General features: G+C 40.4%; 1 long non-coding RNA gene across 1 annotated transcript in view; it reads left to right on the top strand.

Annotated features, from left to right (window-relative positions):
• Nucleotides 1-308: 308 nt before the first annotated feature.
• LOC131478527 (uncharacterized) overlaps nucleotides 309-14,545 on the top strand; it is a 113,139-nt gene continuing 98,902 nt past the window's right edge. Inside the window, exon 1 of the long non-coding RNA XR_009244538.1 lies at nucleotides 309-478. This is a non-coding gene — a long non-coding RNA (uncharacterized LOC131478527). The remainder of the gene's footprint in view (nucleotides 479-14,545) is intronic.

The following is a 14,545-nucleotide window of genomic DNA, read 5'->3' as shown; positions in this document are numbered from 1 at the left end:
AAAAGGAAATAAAGCAAAATGATATCTAAGTTGGATCAACTTCTGTCCTCAGGAAACAAATGGGTCGATAAGTGAGCAGGGACTGAAATTTGAAATCCAGTTACATGCCAGGCAAAGAAGCAATCCATCCAAGTTAGCCTTAAGCAATGGAATCTCCCAGATGCCTTATTGCCAGTGCAGGACCTCTGGAAGGGAACTCCATAAATTGTTATTAGGTTTTCTTGAAATTGTTTCGTTCAGCAGTTCTTCCTCAGTTTATGCAACAGGAAGAGCTTGGCTGAAAGTTCAATGGGATAGACTAGGAAAGTTCATCAACACTGGGTCTGATGAAAGGCTGTGGAGCAGGACCAACCCCAAGCAAATTGCTAATGTCTTGGTGGAGGATAATCCATCAGCAGCAGAAATACTCCTTGCAAGTAGGAAGATGGAAGTGAAATCCACCAGGGCTCACTTCAGTGGGTGAAGGGGCCGTGGCAATGTGAGTGGTTGGGTGGAGTCTCCACAGACTCTATGACTTCCGTTGCGTAGACTTTGCCTTAGCTGAGATTCTCCAGGGAAATATGTGTATTTCCTCTGCTTCATGGAGATTTGATGAGTCTCAAAGATGCTGTGTATGACGAAGGGAGAAAGGGACAAAAGGAGAACTAAAGCCTATATTCTCTGAGGAAGCCTGGGAGAGAATGAAGCTCTGTTAATGTGGACAACAAAAGATATAAGAACTCAGATTAAGTGACATTGTGGTAAGCGCGCACACATGCACGTGTGTTCACATACACATGCATGTGCTGGAAAATGCACATGAATATCAACTATAAAGTCCACCATGACTGATCTCTTGATCAGTATATTTGATCTCTTTCCTCTCTCTGGCCTTGATTTCCAAATCCTTGAAAGAGGAATAACAGCACTCCCTCCAGCCTCAGGATTAAATAAGATAATGTACACTTGATAACGTACACTTGCTGGTATTTCTAAAAATCAATGTAAATCAACACTATCAGGAAATCCCTGCACATAAGGGACTAAGGAGCTAGATAAAAGGAAACGTGAGATTCTATGGAGACTTTTCTGTGTGACAGAATGGATAGAAAACATGCATTCTTCTAGGTTGTGACTTTGACATTTGTTTCACAAAGGCTGTGAGTGGCAGTGGTAGATTTGATTGGGGGATGGGTAGATAGGGTTATCTATCATGAGATGAGCAGTAAGGATGATTCGTGCAGAGGTCAGGAAGAATGGAGTGCCAATAAGTACTGGCTGGCATGGCGAGCAGGAAAACCGTGCCCCTGGATGACAGCATAAATGTTCAATTATGTATCAGATGTTTGGTAAAATGCATTTAATATCCATCAGAACATTTCCTCCATGTGCCCACAGATGGGGAGATAAGGCCACATCCAAGGCCTCAAAGGATAAGCAGTAAGATAAAATGAAAGAGGGATGCCATAACCTTACAGGTCATAAAGATGAGGATCTTAAATCTAGTCTACTGCTTATCAGTAATGTGACCCTAAGCTGTCCTTGAAACACCTATGAGCCTTTCTTCAACTAAAAAATATTACCTAATTTCTGCTTAGTAGCCTGTGATGATGACTGTGTGCACCTGACTGATGAAGGACATGCACCAAGGATAAGCTAGTAAGACAATGGGGGAAGCTAGGTGCTGCTGGAACATAAGCTAAGCAAGGAAAGTCTTAGCTATAGCCTTACATTGAAGGAAAACTCCTGAAGGTACTTTATACCTCTGAGTTGACCCAGTTTGAATGTAGTTGGCCAACAACATGGAGGCAGAGTGTAGGGGTCAATGTCAACTCTCATCAACCCCGAGGGATGCTCCAGATTTGCTGTGAACTGTTAGAAGTTGAAGGACATTGAAGCTGGCAGAGAGGTTCACACACACACACACACACACACACACGAATGTGAAGGATTTGCCTCCCTCCCCAAATGACATTATAATAACAATGGAAAATTACTCTTTATTGGTGAAGGATTACCAAAAGTGCATGGATTTGCTCTCAACAAGAAATCTAACACCAGCTCATCCTCCCAGACCTCCATAACAGAATGTGGTCTTCAATAGTCTGTAAGTGGTTTTATACTGAAAACCTGGACATGCAAAGGGATACTTAGGGAAGACTATCTAAAAGCCATTTCCTTAGCCCATTAACATGCTGTCCTTGTCCAGAAAAACAATGGAAATACTGTCTTGTTTATATTAATTTAAGTTCTTTTACACTCAACTTCACTGTAGAGTGCCCAACACTATGAAAGCCCACCAACCAAACGCCTCCAGCAATGAATTTGTATCTAAATACATTAGGCTTGTTGAACTAAGTGCAGCAGAAGAAAACAATATGCTAGAGGAAACCGGAGGCCCTTGGGAAGAGAGAGGAGACAGAGGGCTGCTCACTGGGATCAGGCCTATTCTGGGTGCATCCCTGGATGGTCTAGGGGAGCTAAGGCTGACTCCGGATTAGGCTCTCTCAGGAGGCGTGGCCAATGTAGTATATGGGCCTCAATAATTTTCATATAGGACAAGTAAACCTGGAGTTGTCATGGGTAAAGGAACAAGCTGCTCACATGAGAAAAGGAGGATGCTTAGTTATTTTTGTGATTGCTGAGTGGCTTTACCCTTGTCTTGTTTCAAATATAATCTTGGCCCAGAATGGTGTGTATTGCTTGAACACACTGTGATCTGGTTGCCAGCAGGTCCATTTCTCACTTTCTCTGCTGTCAGCAGGGATGTATTTCATTTTCTTGGTGCCATACTCCTTTTTTCTCATCAAAGTTAAAAAGAAAAAAGCCTTACTAGATTTGTTCTTGTGGTGGTGGTACAAATTCTAAGGCAGTTGCTAGGCCTTAGACAACCTGGGGTATCACACATACACAACACACACACACACACACACACACACACCCCTCCAGCAGCAGCAGCAGTACCATGGGAATTTTGTTCAAAATATAATATCAAGATAAAGCACTTTATTTAAAAAAAAACAAAGCATCTCTCTCTCTCTCTCTTTTTACAATAGCAAGGTCTAGCTATACGTCTTACTTTATTTTCAGTTCTCTTTTTTCCCCTCTAGATTTTAGGATGGCCAGAGCCAACCTTTTTGGTTCTCATATTTGTACTCACTTATCTCCCTAATCCCAATTTCACACTTCAATTTCATTATTTCTTGATTGTTAATTTCTTCAGGCAAAAGCAGGGAAGGGAATAATTCCACGTTGAGCTGTGCTGCATAGCTTGAAGCTAACACAAATTTTGATTTTGCGTTAGTTCCCAGTTATTTCATGTTTATATCTGCTTCTCATCATTCATATGTCCTTCCTTTCTTCTTTCCTTCATTCCTTCATTATATAACTGCTATTTGGAAATGCTGGTTTTGATGAAATATTTTGGGGATTCTTGCAGACTGACAGTAGAGGTCACCATGGAGCTGTGTATGGTGGTGTGGCCTCTCAAAGCTTTGGAAACGTCTTCCCAAAGTGTATTCTTTTTGCTCTGCTCTTTAACTAGACAGCATTTTGCAATGATTGCCTTCTTGTCATTTTGGTAATAGAGTTGTTTGAAGGAGAGAAGGTGGCTTTTAAATGTTGTTTACCAAGAAAGAATCCATTTTAAGCACTAGGGAACTCTGGAAAAAAAGAAGAGGTTACAAAATGTGTTTACTCAAATATTGTGAAATGAGGATGGAAATTCACAGCAAAGGGTATTTGTCATCTGCTCATGACTAGCAGATGGCCTTCTCCTCCTCCTCCTCTACTGCAAGCCGAGTGACTCAGATCTTACAGGGTGTGCGAAATGAAATTTCAAAACTGTCCAGAGTAGAGGTGGCAGTGCCATAACTCGATGAGGGAGGAGTGCACCAGCCAGACGCCTTCGCCAGCCAGCATGCTGCCAAGGATTTCACAAAATGTCTCTCTCCTTGGAACGAAGAGTATTTGGATGTCTTCTTTCCTTGCATGTTCAAGCGTCCATCCCCACAAGGACTCAGGGGATGCTTCAGGCTGTAGGTGAGCCTGTGTGGGAAGCAAGGAGCGGGTGGTCTGCAGAGCCAGGCAAAGATGGGCTCACCTGTTCTGGCTTGTCAGCCTTAGCATAGTAGAAGCTCTGCCTCTGGCCATCAACAGAATAAAGTCTGGACAATTATCACATGCCCCAATAACTGGGGGATTACATACAGGTAAAGAGATGCAAGCTAACTTCAAAGTTCTTTGGTTTCTTTTGTTTAATTAAAAGGGACTCTGGATCTGCTATGCTTAACAAAACAGTTAGAACTTTGTTTTAGTCAATTACATTTGTTTAAAAATTAGAGCTTTGCCAACCAGGTGGACTAACGTGAACTTGACTTTAAACTGCAAATTCCACTGCCCTTTATTTGGTAATCACCATACTTTTTCCACATCCATCCCACCCCTCCCACCCCCTGCTCCTGCCCTGAACTGCACTTCCTGGCATTTACATTGATCTTTTGAGATCAGTCAAAAGAAGCCTTGTTGTTTCCACCTGGGTTTCTTAGAACATTCTGGAAGAAGCCAGTTGCCATGCAAGAAGTCTAAATGAGATTTATATGTTTTGAGAAAGCTCAAGCAACCACATGAATGGGGTGCATAACTGGAGAAAAGCCTGGCAAATCCCTACCTAGTTTAAACATCCCGGTCAATGAGCCAGATACCCAACTGAAGAAGTCATCTTGGACATACAGCCCAGTTGAGCCTATTGATGACTCCAACCACCATCGAACTGTAACCATCTTGGCAAACTGAAGAACTGGCTGGCCAAACCCAGGTAATTCACAGCAGAATAAGAGGTAGCAATAGATTAGTTTAAACCACTTTTTTTTTGGAGGGCTACCCAGCAATAGATGATGTAAACACTTCAACAATTCATGAGCGATAGAGAGCGAGCCAAAGAAAGGTCAACTGGCTAAATAGTAACTCAGTATGTAGATTTGTTACAATGCAGCAGTTTTTTAACCTTTAAAAACATATCTATTTATTTATTTGAAAGGCAAAGTGATAGAGGTCTTTGTTTTGTGGGTTAACTCTTCCGAATGACTTCAGTGGCCAGGACTGGGCCAGGCTGAAGCCAAGATACAAGAATCCCATCTTAGTCTTCCATGTGGGAAGCAGAGGCCCAAGCACTTGGTTCATCTTCTGTTGCCTTCTCTGGTACGTTAGCTGGGAGCTAGATTAGAAGTGGAGCAGCTGGAACTTGAGCTAGTGCTCATACGTATTTGCCAGCATTGCCAGGAAGTAGCTTAATCTACTGTGCCACAATTCTGGTCCCCAGAAGCAATTTTGATATGGCCTAAAACTCGAGTATTTTCTAACGGATCTTTAACTAGTGATGCTATGAAGAAAAACACCTTAGTATATAAAACACAAAATAGAGAGAAACAGAATGCTCTGGAACATATTCTATGGAGTGAAGAAGTAGGAGAGAAGCTGGAAACAATGAAATAAAATAGTACTAATGTTACCCCTGTTGCCCCCATCCTTTGTTCACTACTGATAAAAAGAAGATGGGCAAACATTTCCTAAGAAGTTATTTTGTGTGATGAAGAAAGGACGTGATTACATTAAAGGCTTTGAAGTTAGAGATTCCAGTTGAACAATGGTTAAGGAAAATGGCAGCATATGAGGATGCCAGTGCCAAAAGGACAGGCACATCTTCGTGATTTGTGCAATTTCATTGGAGTCATCAAGAAGGAGACGAGGCACAGAGAGCATTGGAGTCAAATAAAGCAGGTCCAGTATGTATAAATAGGATTTTTAAGTCAAACTGTTTCCAATCAACCACAACCATTGCATAGAAGCCAGTGAATTTGGTACAGTAGAATGAATGCCAAAGAGCAAATTGGGAGGTCTTGGTTGTGCTATTAACAGGCAGTATAAACTTGGCAAGTCATTTATCCTTTCTGAGTTTCAAAGACAAAGAATTATTATCAATTGTAATACAATTAGTAGTTGCATTTTATGAAATCTTAACTTCTCTTGAACTGTAAACTCTCATTAGACTGTTAGGTTTTTAAAAATAGATAATTACTCTTATAGACTGAAGGTATATATGTATAAAAGTCTTTGAAGCCTTAGGTAAAACAAAACAAAGATATCTTTAGGTAAGGGCAAGAATCTTTGTTTTGTTTTCTGGCATATCCTAAGTACTTACAATAGTGACAACACATGGGAAACCCTAGTAGAAATATTTGTGGACTAAATTAATGAGCTATTCATAAGAAACTCAGGACAAAAATAATCTAAAATAGCCATGTACAATGTAAACATGTCCTTATCTCTTTTCTTTCCTTTTTTATTATTTCATTTTATGACACAGTTTCATAGGCTCTGGGATTCCCCTCCCCAAGCTCTGTCCCATATTGAATTCCTCCATATTTTTACAGTAGTACAGTTCATAACCAGTTATGATTCCTTCATTGAGAGCATGGGCCATGCAGAGAGTACAACATCTTATTGTCCAGATAAATTCAACAGTTTCATTGGGAGACCATCCTTGGTCTGAAAGTAGGGCTGGCAGAATATCATTCCCTCCAATGAAAAGCCACTGCACAACTTCAACAACAGGAAAAAACATGGAAATTTACAACATCATGAAGTTAATTGATGGTATTGAGTGACCAATATGTTAGAAAATGCAAGTTCTTAACCACATCCTGTAACTACTTCACTGACATCTCAATTTTAGTTTATACGCAACTGGCTGCTATAAATCTCAAAATGGTTATAGGGTACCATTCAGCTGTCTTGTGTCTATTTTCATTTTTATGTTTAGCAGTTTATAGTATTCAAGCGTGATTTTTACTGAACTTCACGAATTTTAGGATAGTCCAAACAGGCTTATAACTCTAACAAGCCATATGTTAACGATTGAGGAGCAGAACAATTTTAGCAGGGGTGTGCAGAGAAATCTTCAGTACCTTAATGAGGTGTAACTGATCTTTGTGTCCTACCTAGTAAGGTATATGGAAGTCCAAGCTAACTTTTTCCTGTCTGTTCTAAGCTTTCCTTATTGGTCTCTGTCTATCTGATCTAATTTTTTTTGGGGGGGGGGCTCCAGAACAACCCTGATGGTCATTACAAGAGAGGGTGGGGAGCCAAAGTTGGAACTAAGTAAGGACCAGAGAAAACTCCTCTCCCAAGTCTCGAAGGAAGTTTGTTGTTCTGTTTCTGAGGACCACTCAAGGCTCTTGGCTGTTGTTCTGATGACATTAGATCCTGTGAGGAAGGATCTGGACTTCTTCTATCCAGTGTGGGAAATCCAGTAGGGAATGGTTGACCTCAGAGTTCTCAGCCCGAGGGCACTCCAATTCCCTGTGATCTCCTTGGCCGTTGGGATATAGTCCTTGGTGCCCATACTGATAGTCCTTCATGAGATACCGGAGTCTCTGGGGTTAGGATACAAGCCTCCTCCTGTCCTCTTGTTCCACTCTGGGGTCCCCTCCTGCTCTGTGCATATGACCTCCGGTTAAGAGGCTCTCAGGATAGCTCTTGGATCCCACTGTATGTCTTTATAGTTTTTGCTAATGTCTAATGCAGATTCGAGCCTGCTGTCTGTAAGTTATCTGTTACAAACTTGATAAGTTATACTTAACATCTTTCTCACATACTCTAAGAAGGTGGAAGATTTCTCTGCTCTCCTGACCCAATGTGGAACAACATAGGGTATTAAAAGCATTTCAGGCTTTTCAGTTCTTTGATGTAGATCAGAAGCAGTCTGTCATTGATTATTGGTGTATTGGTTACATCACAATATCTTATTGTGTGTGATATAGGCTGTTTGAGGGTGTAATAATATTACCCTGTCTAAATCCTCACATTTCCAAACAGAGGAATGAACCCCAACTGTGCTTAGGGACAAAGGGACAGCGGCCTGCTCTAGCTGCTTTGAACTGAAGGGGGGCGTTGTTCAGTAACAGCAGCAGTAGGGGGTTCTAGAAATTCTTGGTAGAGGGTAGAAGTCATCAGGTGTCTGAAGTACTACCTGGCACTTGAAGGCTTCTCTTTGCTGAAGTCTAGATAACAAAATATAACATAGTTATACTCTTTCCCAACCTAGCAGATCATGAGTTCAGTTAGAAACCCAATTGGAATACTTGGGCTTTCAAGCTTAGATATAAAAGAATAGTCAGGTTTCAACCTTTGTCAGAGTAAACACTACTTTAGTTTAAAGCTATAGACTAGATTTATATCAGTGAACTCCTTCAAGTCCCCAATTTTGAAACATACCCAATGACTGCAATGGACACATGAAGCTTTTGAGTTGTATGAAATTGTTATCTGAAACAATGAAAGGAATAGCATGTGGCATCAGAATATAAACCCATCACAGGACAGGTAAATGCAAGCTGACTTCTTGACTAACCTTAACGATTTTTGCATTTGAAGTTTGAAAATGCTACAGTAGTTTTGCATCTAGCTAGAAAACCGGCAAGTGTTAGATTTTTCTAAAATGGTTATACTTTACCAATCATTGCCAGCCCTAAGAGTTTCAGGAAGACATATAGCCTAAAACAGCACTGAAAACATTGTTACAAGACCTACTAGTCACATTGTAGATGGTACAATATTTAAACTAGTTTTCCTTTACAATAACCTAGTGGTTTATAGTATTCTAACAAGATTTTACAGAACTTGCACACTTCAAGGAAGAGGCAAGCAATCTACTAATTTATAGGCTAACAAGCCATGTACTGGTAATTGAAGAACATAAGAATCTTAAGTAGATGAGCTGAGAAATCCTAAAACACTTGGCAAATGAGGAAGACATGAAGTCTGCCTTAGGGCAGTAAGGGTATTCTACTTCAGTGAAGTCTAGTAAAAACTGAAGAGGGAGATGGCAAACATGTCTGTCAGGAGCCTGGTCAGTGATGCAGGCTGAGCAGTTGCAGGCTAACTAACTTTTCCCTAGAAAAACTTCTTTTCTGAGCTTCTAGATTTCTACCTGTCACCTGAGCTAATCTGGGGTTCCTGAGAGACCCTGATGGTCACCATAAGGCAGGGAAGAAGCCCAAGCTAGCTAGGACAGAGAAGGCAGTGTCCGGATGGAAACTTACAGCTTTCCCTTCCACTGTGAGAACTATGTGGGGATCTTGGGGTGCTGTTCTGAGGTGTCACTGAAGTCCATGGATGGCCTTGAGCCTGTGAAAGTTTCCGGGCTGCTTTCATCCCATGTGGGAGATCCAATGGGAAATAACTGGCCTGAAGTACTTGGCCTTCTGGGGCAGTCATATCTCCAATGACCTCTTTGATAGTTGGGACATGGCCCTGGGTGTCCTTTCTGAGAATCCTTGGTGAAGTGTCCATTGCTTCTGCAATGAAGAGCACTTGGGAGGCCTCCAGAGGGTCTTGCTAGAACCAGGAAGTTCCTGGTTCCTAGTTTTGACTGTTGCAGACATAGCGAACTGGTAGATGAGAGTTCTCTTTCTGTCTGCCTCCTGAATTCAAAAACATGAATATGCACACATAGTTCTTTCAGTTTCTTTAAAAAGCATAATATTTTCTGTTGCTTTAATATGCTTTCTCTTCTAGATCTTCTACCAAATCTTTCACTTTTTCAGTTATCTAGGAAAATTTCACCACATAGCAACAACATTTCTTCCTGTTCTCAGCTTCCTTCAGTCCACCATTTTATCCTTGTAGTTGTTTGAAAAGTGTTTTTTTTGTATAAGCTACTCTTTAATGCAATGTTTTCTTTTTTCTAGTATTTCCTCTCACTTAACATTTTTTATGCTTCCTTTGATAAGAAATAACATATCTCAACGGGTATGAAAAGATGATAATAAGTAGTTTTCATTAACTTACTCATCACAGTTGTACAATTACAGGCACACTGAGATGCTTTGCCTAAGTCAATATAATTAAGTCATCTGCTGTCCATTAAAAAATAAAGAAGAAAAAGGTAGGCTGAGGATAGAAGACACTCACTTTTACAGATTTATAAAGATATTACAGAATATTTGTAATTCATAACAAACCTCCTTATTTTGCTCTATACCATGCATCATGTCCCGTTCTGCTACTTGCTGAAAGATCAAACTTGCTCTTTCAGATGAAATTTGGTAAGTTTCATTTCATATGAGAGACAGAGAGGGCTTTACATGATGTAAAGAAATATTGAAATGTACTTACTACACATTATACAGAATAATGAATATAGCAAAAGGTCATTCTAGAAATGAATTGTGTGCATAAAATAACCAACACTTGCCTTTCCATGACTGACATAAAACAATAAAACTATCCCCAAAACATTTCTCTTTTAGTTGAATTTCTTCACAGTATCACTAAAATATCAAGCTCAGGCACTTACATAATAATCACTTGTAAAACCCTTTACAATATTTAAAATGCTTAAATTATTCTCTTCTCCCTTTAAAAAATATGATGTAGCTGGAAATTCAGTGAAAATCTACTATCTAAATATTTGATGATTTGGATTGTAAACAACCATTAGCCAGAGTCTATCTTATACTCTCTAGGTTTAAGAGGTAGCCTTTCTGGAGGCCTGGAGCAGTAGTCTAGTGGCTGAAGTCCTTGCCTTGCATGCGCTGGGATTCCATATGGGCACTGGTTCTTATCCTGGCTGCTCAATTTCCCATCCAGCTCCCTGCTTGTGGCTTGGGAAAGCAATTGAGGACGGCCCAAAGCCTTGGGCAAGGACTTGAACTACTACGCTATTGCGCCGGGCCCTGATGGCTCCTTTTTTGCTAGTCCTTTGTATGCTGCAGTTCACTAATATCTTTTTGCTGCTGCTTCTTTTTTTGCACAGGAAAAATGTAACATTTTTTCAGAAATATTGATCTAATTTTATTTTTGTAGACTGTCAGGATAAAAGCAAATCTCGCTTTGAAAATATAAAATTCAGGAGCCCAGCATGGTAGCCTAGTGGCTAAAATCCCATATGGGCGCTGGTTTTTGTCCTGGCTGCTCCATTTCCCATGCAGCTCCCTGTTGGTGGCCTGGGAAAGCAATAGAGGATGGCCCAAAACTTTGGGACTCTGCACCCGTGTGGGAGACCTGGAAGAAGCTCCTGGCTCCTGGCTTTGGATTGGCTCAACTCCGGCCATTGCAGCTGCTTGGGGAGTGAGCCAGCAGATGAAAGATTTTTTTTTCTCTGTCTCTCCTTCTCTCTGTAGATCTGCCTTTCCAACAAAGCAAACAAATCTTTTTTCTTAAATCAGTATTATGCAAAACAATCCCTCTTTTTGCACCCTACTCCAACCCTGTCAAATTTTCTGAAGAGTTCCACTCCTATGATTTTTCCCTGGTAAACATTTACATTCATATTTTATAGGCAATTCCTGGCTCACAGTTTTGCTTTTTTTTAAATTGTTATTAGTATTTTCCATGATCTTCTTTGCTTCTTAGGAGCTTTCACCAAGAAGAATTCTTCTATCATTATGGTTCAGTTTGCACCTGTGTAGCACTGCTTCTCAACTAAGGATTATTTTGTTGCCCTGGGGGCATTTGGCGATGCCTGAGACACTTTTAGTGTTTGTGATGGGTAAGGCATTATTAGTGTCTATAGGCGAGAGTCCCTGGATGATGCTAACCATCATAAAACGTATAGGACCTTTTCCCATTGCAAGGAATCAACCAGCTCAAATAACAGCAGTGCCAAGGGTAAGAAATCCTGTTCTATGGGGAGAACTTCCAGTCCACTCTCTCCTGCCCAGGTTTTAGCCCCAACCAGCACATAACAAGGTGAAGAATCTTTGCTCAGTTTTCCAAATTCAGTAAAAAGCAAGGTCATCAGATGATGAGGTACTGGAGAAAAGCCAACTTATCCATTAGGCATTGTAGTCACAGTGCCTTCCTGGACTCAGGGGTTTATTAAAGCATTTTCATTTCAATTTCTTTTAAAATCAGGGAGAAAGCTAATATAGAAACAATGAACAAAGAATCTAATTTGGGTTATATTTTTCTATATCGATTAAACTACAGAAGACATTTTTAAAAATTTTTTCTTAATAGAAGAATTCCATAAAGGCAAAAATGTTGTGGGCCACAAAAAAACATAATGTAACTCTTTTAGGGAGGGGAAAGAAGCACAGAAAATTTAAATAGTGAATAAAGCATGAAAAACCTTTGTGGGCAGCGGGAAAGGAGTTTCAGGAAAGAAATGTAAGCTTTTGAGAAGAATGCCAGGTGTTATTTAATGCCCATTTGGGGTTGGTATTCATCAATTTATAGGCATACAATTTTGTCTGGTAGAATAATTCCCTAGCAGAGCTCAGCTGCGTGAGTATGGCGCAAAGCAGACAAATATCTGGAATTTTCCAGTGCTAGCCATTTGGTGTAAGGGAGAGAGAAATAAAGGACAAAAAAGAATCTGCAAAATATTTTTTCAATAGTGAATTGAAGGGGCCAACCTAGACAAGGAGTGAAGTGATAACAGAATCACGTCTTTGAATCAAGGTGGAAAAGTCAACATTCAATTTGTTGAAAGGTTGTGACCCATGTGTTAGGATTGGTTAGATTTTGGGAGAGCTGGTAGGTGCCCAACTGTGCATTCACCAAACATTACGAACCTTGACAATACAGGTTAGTTTCCCTGAGAAGATCTTGCCAAGTTGCCAGTTTCCTTTAAGATGTGGAACTCTTAAAAAGGGAAAAATAATGTTATTTTCTTTTAGCACCTTAACTTACTGCTAATTGTGACAGAAATCTAATAATCAAAAAGACCCTGAATGTGGGCCTAGGCAGCGGGCCAATTTAAACAAAGATCTGTTTGCCAAATGTTGATTTAATTTGCAAGATGCTTGCTGTTTTCTTTTTTTTATTATTGATTACATTGCATTATGTGACACAGTTTTATAGGCACTGGGATTCCCCCCCACCCCTCCCTAACCCCCCCCATGGTGGATTCCTCCACCTTGTTGCATTACCACAGTTCAAGATCAGTTGAGATTCTTTCATTGCAAGCATCTACCAAGCATAAAGTCCAGCAGCTTGCTGTTTTCAATGTCTCTCAAAATTAATGTGTTGGAAACTTGGTCCCCAGTGCAGCAGCATTGAGAGGTGAGACCTTTGGGAAATGACTATCCCATGAAGGATCTGTTCACACAAATAGATTAAGCCACTCACGGATAAAAGGATGGTATTGGGAGTTGCTTTGTTTAAAAATCAGGAGGATTTAGTAGCTAAATCCGTACCTTGCATGCACGAGGATCCCATATGGGTGCCAGTTTGTATCCTGGCTGCTCCACTTCCCTTCCAGCTCTCTGTTTGTGACCTGGAAAAGCAGTAGAGCATGGGCCAAAGCCTTGGGACCCTATACCCAAGTAGGAGGCCCAGAAGAAGCTTCTGGCTATTAGGTTTGGATCAGCTAAGCTCTGGTTGTTGCAGCCACTTGGGGAGTAAACCAGTGGTCAGAAAATCTTTTCTCTATGCCTCTCCTTATCTCTGCAAATCTGCCTTTATAATAAAACTAAATAAATCTTTAAAAAAAAAAAGAAAGAAAAAAGGAAAGAAAAGCAAGCTTTAGGGACAGCAGCAATGGCGTAGCAAGCTAAGCCTCCTCCTGTGTTGCCAGCATCTCATATAGGCATTAGTTCAAGCTACTCCGCTTCTGATCCAGCTTCCTGCTAATGTGCCTGGGAAAGCAGCAGAGGATGACCCAAGTCCTTGGGTCTCTGCTCCCATGTGGAAGCTCTTGGTGCCTGGCTATGGATTGTCTCAGCTCTGGGCCAGTGGATGGACGATCTCTCTCATTCCTTCCTTCTCTGTAACTCTGCCTTTCAACCAATCAATAAATAAATAAAAGTAAATAAACAAATAAAAAAAATTTTTAAAGAAAAGCAAGTTCTCGCTGGTATGCTTGTTGTGTCTCACCATACAATACCATCAACCACATCATGATGCACCAAGAAGTCCCTTACCAGATGCTGAGTAGCTGCTGGTACTAGGCTCTTGGAATCCCCAGTCCTGAGAATCATGAACCAAATGTAACTCCCATTGCTTGCAAATTGCTTTGTCTCAGGTATTCAGTTGCAGAAATGGAAAATGGACCAAGACAACGCTGAAAATGACAAATTGCCAATTCTAATATTCTTGATTGTTTCTAATATTTAAAAAAATTGTGTGTACACACTAGCATAAAATCTACATCAACAGTTCATTAGCCACTGAAAAATTTTAAATGATTTGTTTTAGCTACCAAAGTTTTGCTTAGGTTTCATTTTTAATATGCTACAGGCATTTTACTGCAGCCCTTCTGCAATGGATTTGTCAGTCCAACGCAGTTGAATTTCATTTGCTTTCGTGATTCACATTCCAGACATTGAACAACATTCATCTGCTTATTTGGAGGTAATTTTCCATGGGTTTCTCACATTTCTGTACATCTTGTTAGCAAGACAAGACTTTTTTTTTTCTTAACTACCTTTGCAAGGATATTTATACAGTGAATAGTATCTCCACTGCTTCCTCCCCTAACTCAGCCAGCCCCTTCTCCCCACTCAGCAAAGAACAGTAATACTTTCCACTTTAAAAGATTCAGATCCCAGACCCTACATAA

This window comes from Ochotona princeps, chromosome X, assembly GCF_030435755.1.
Source record: "Ochotona princeps isolate mOchPri1 chromosome X, mOchPri1.hap1, whole genome shotgun sequence".
NCBI classification, from domain to species: Eukaryota; Metazoa; Chordata; class Mammalia; order Lagomorpha; family Ochotonidae; genus Ochotona; species Ochotona princeps.
This window is presented reverse-complemented; position numbering and strand designations above follow the sequence as displayed.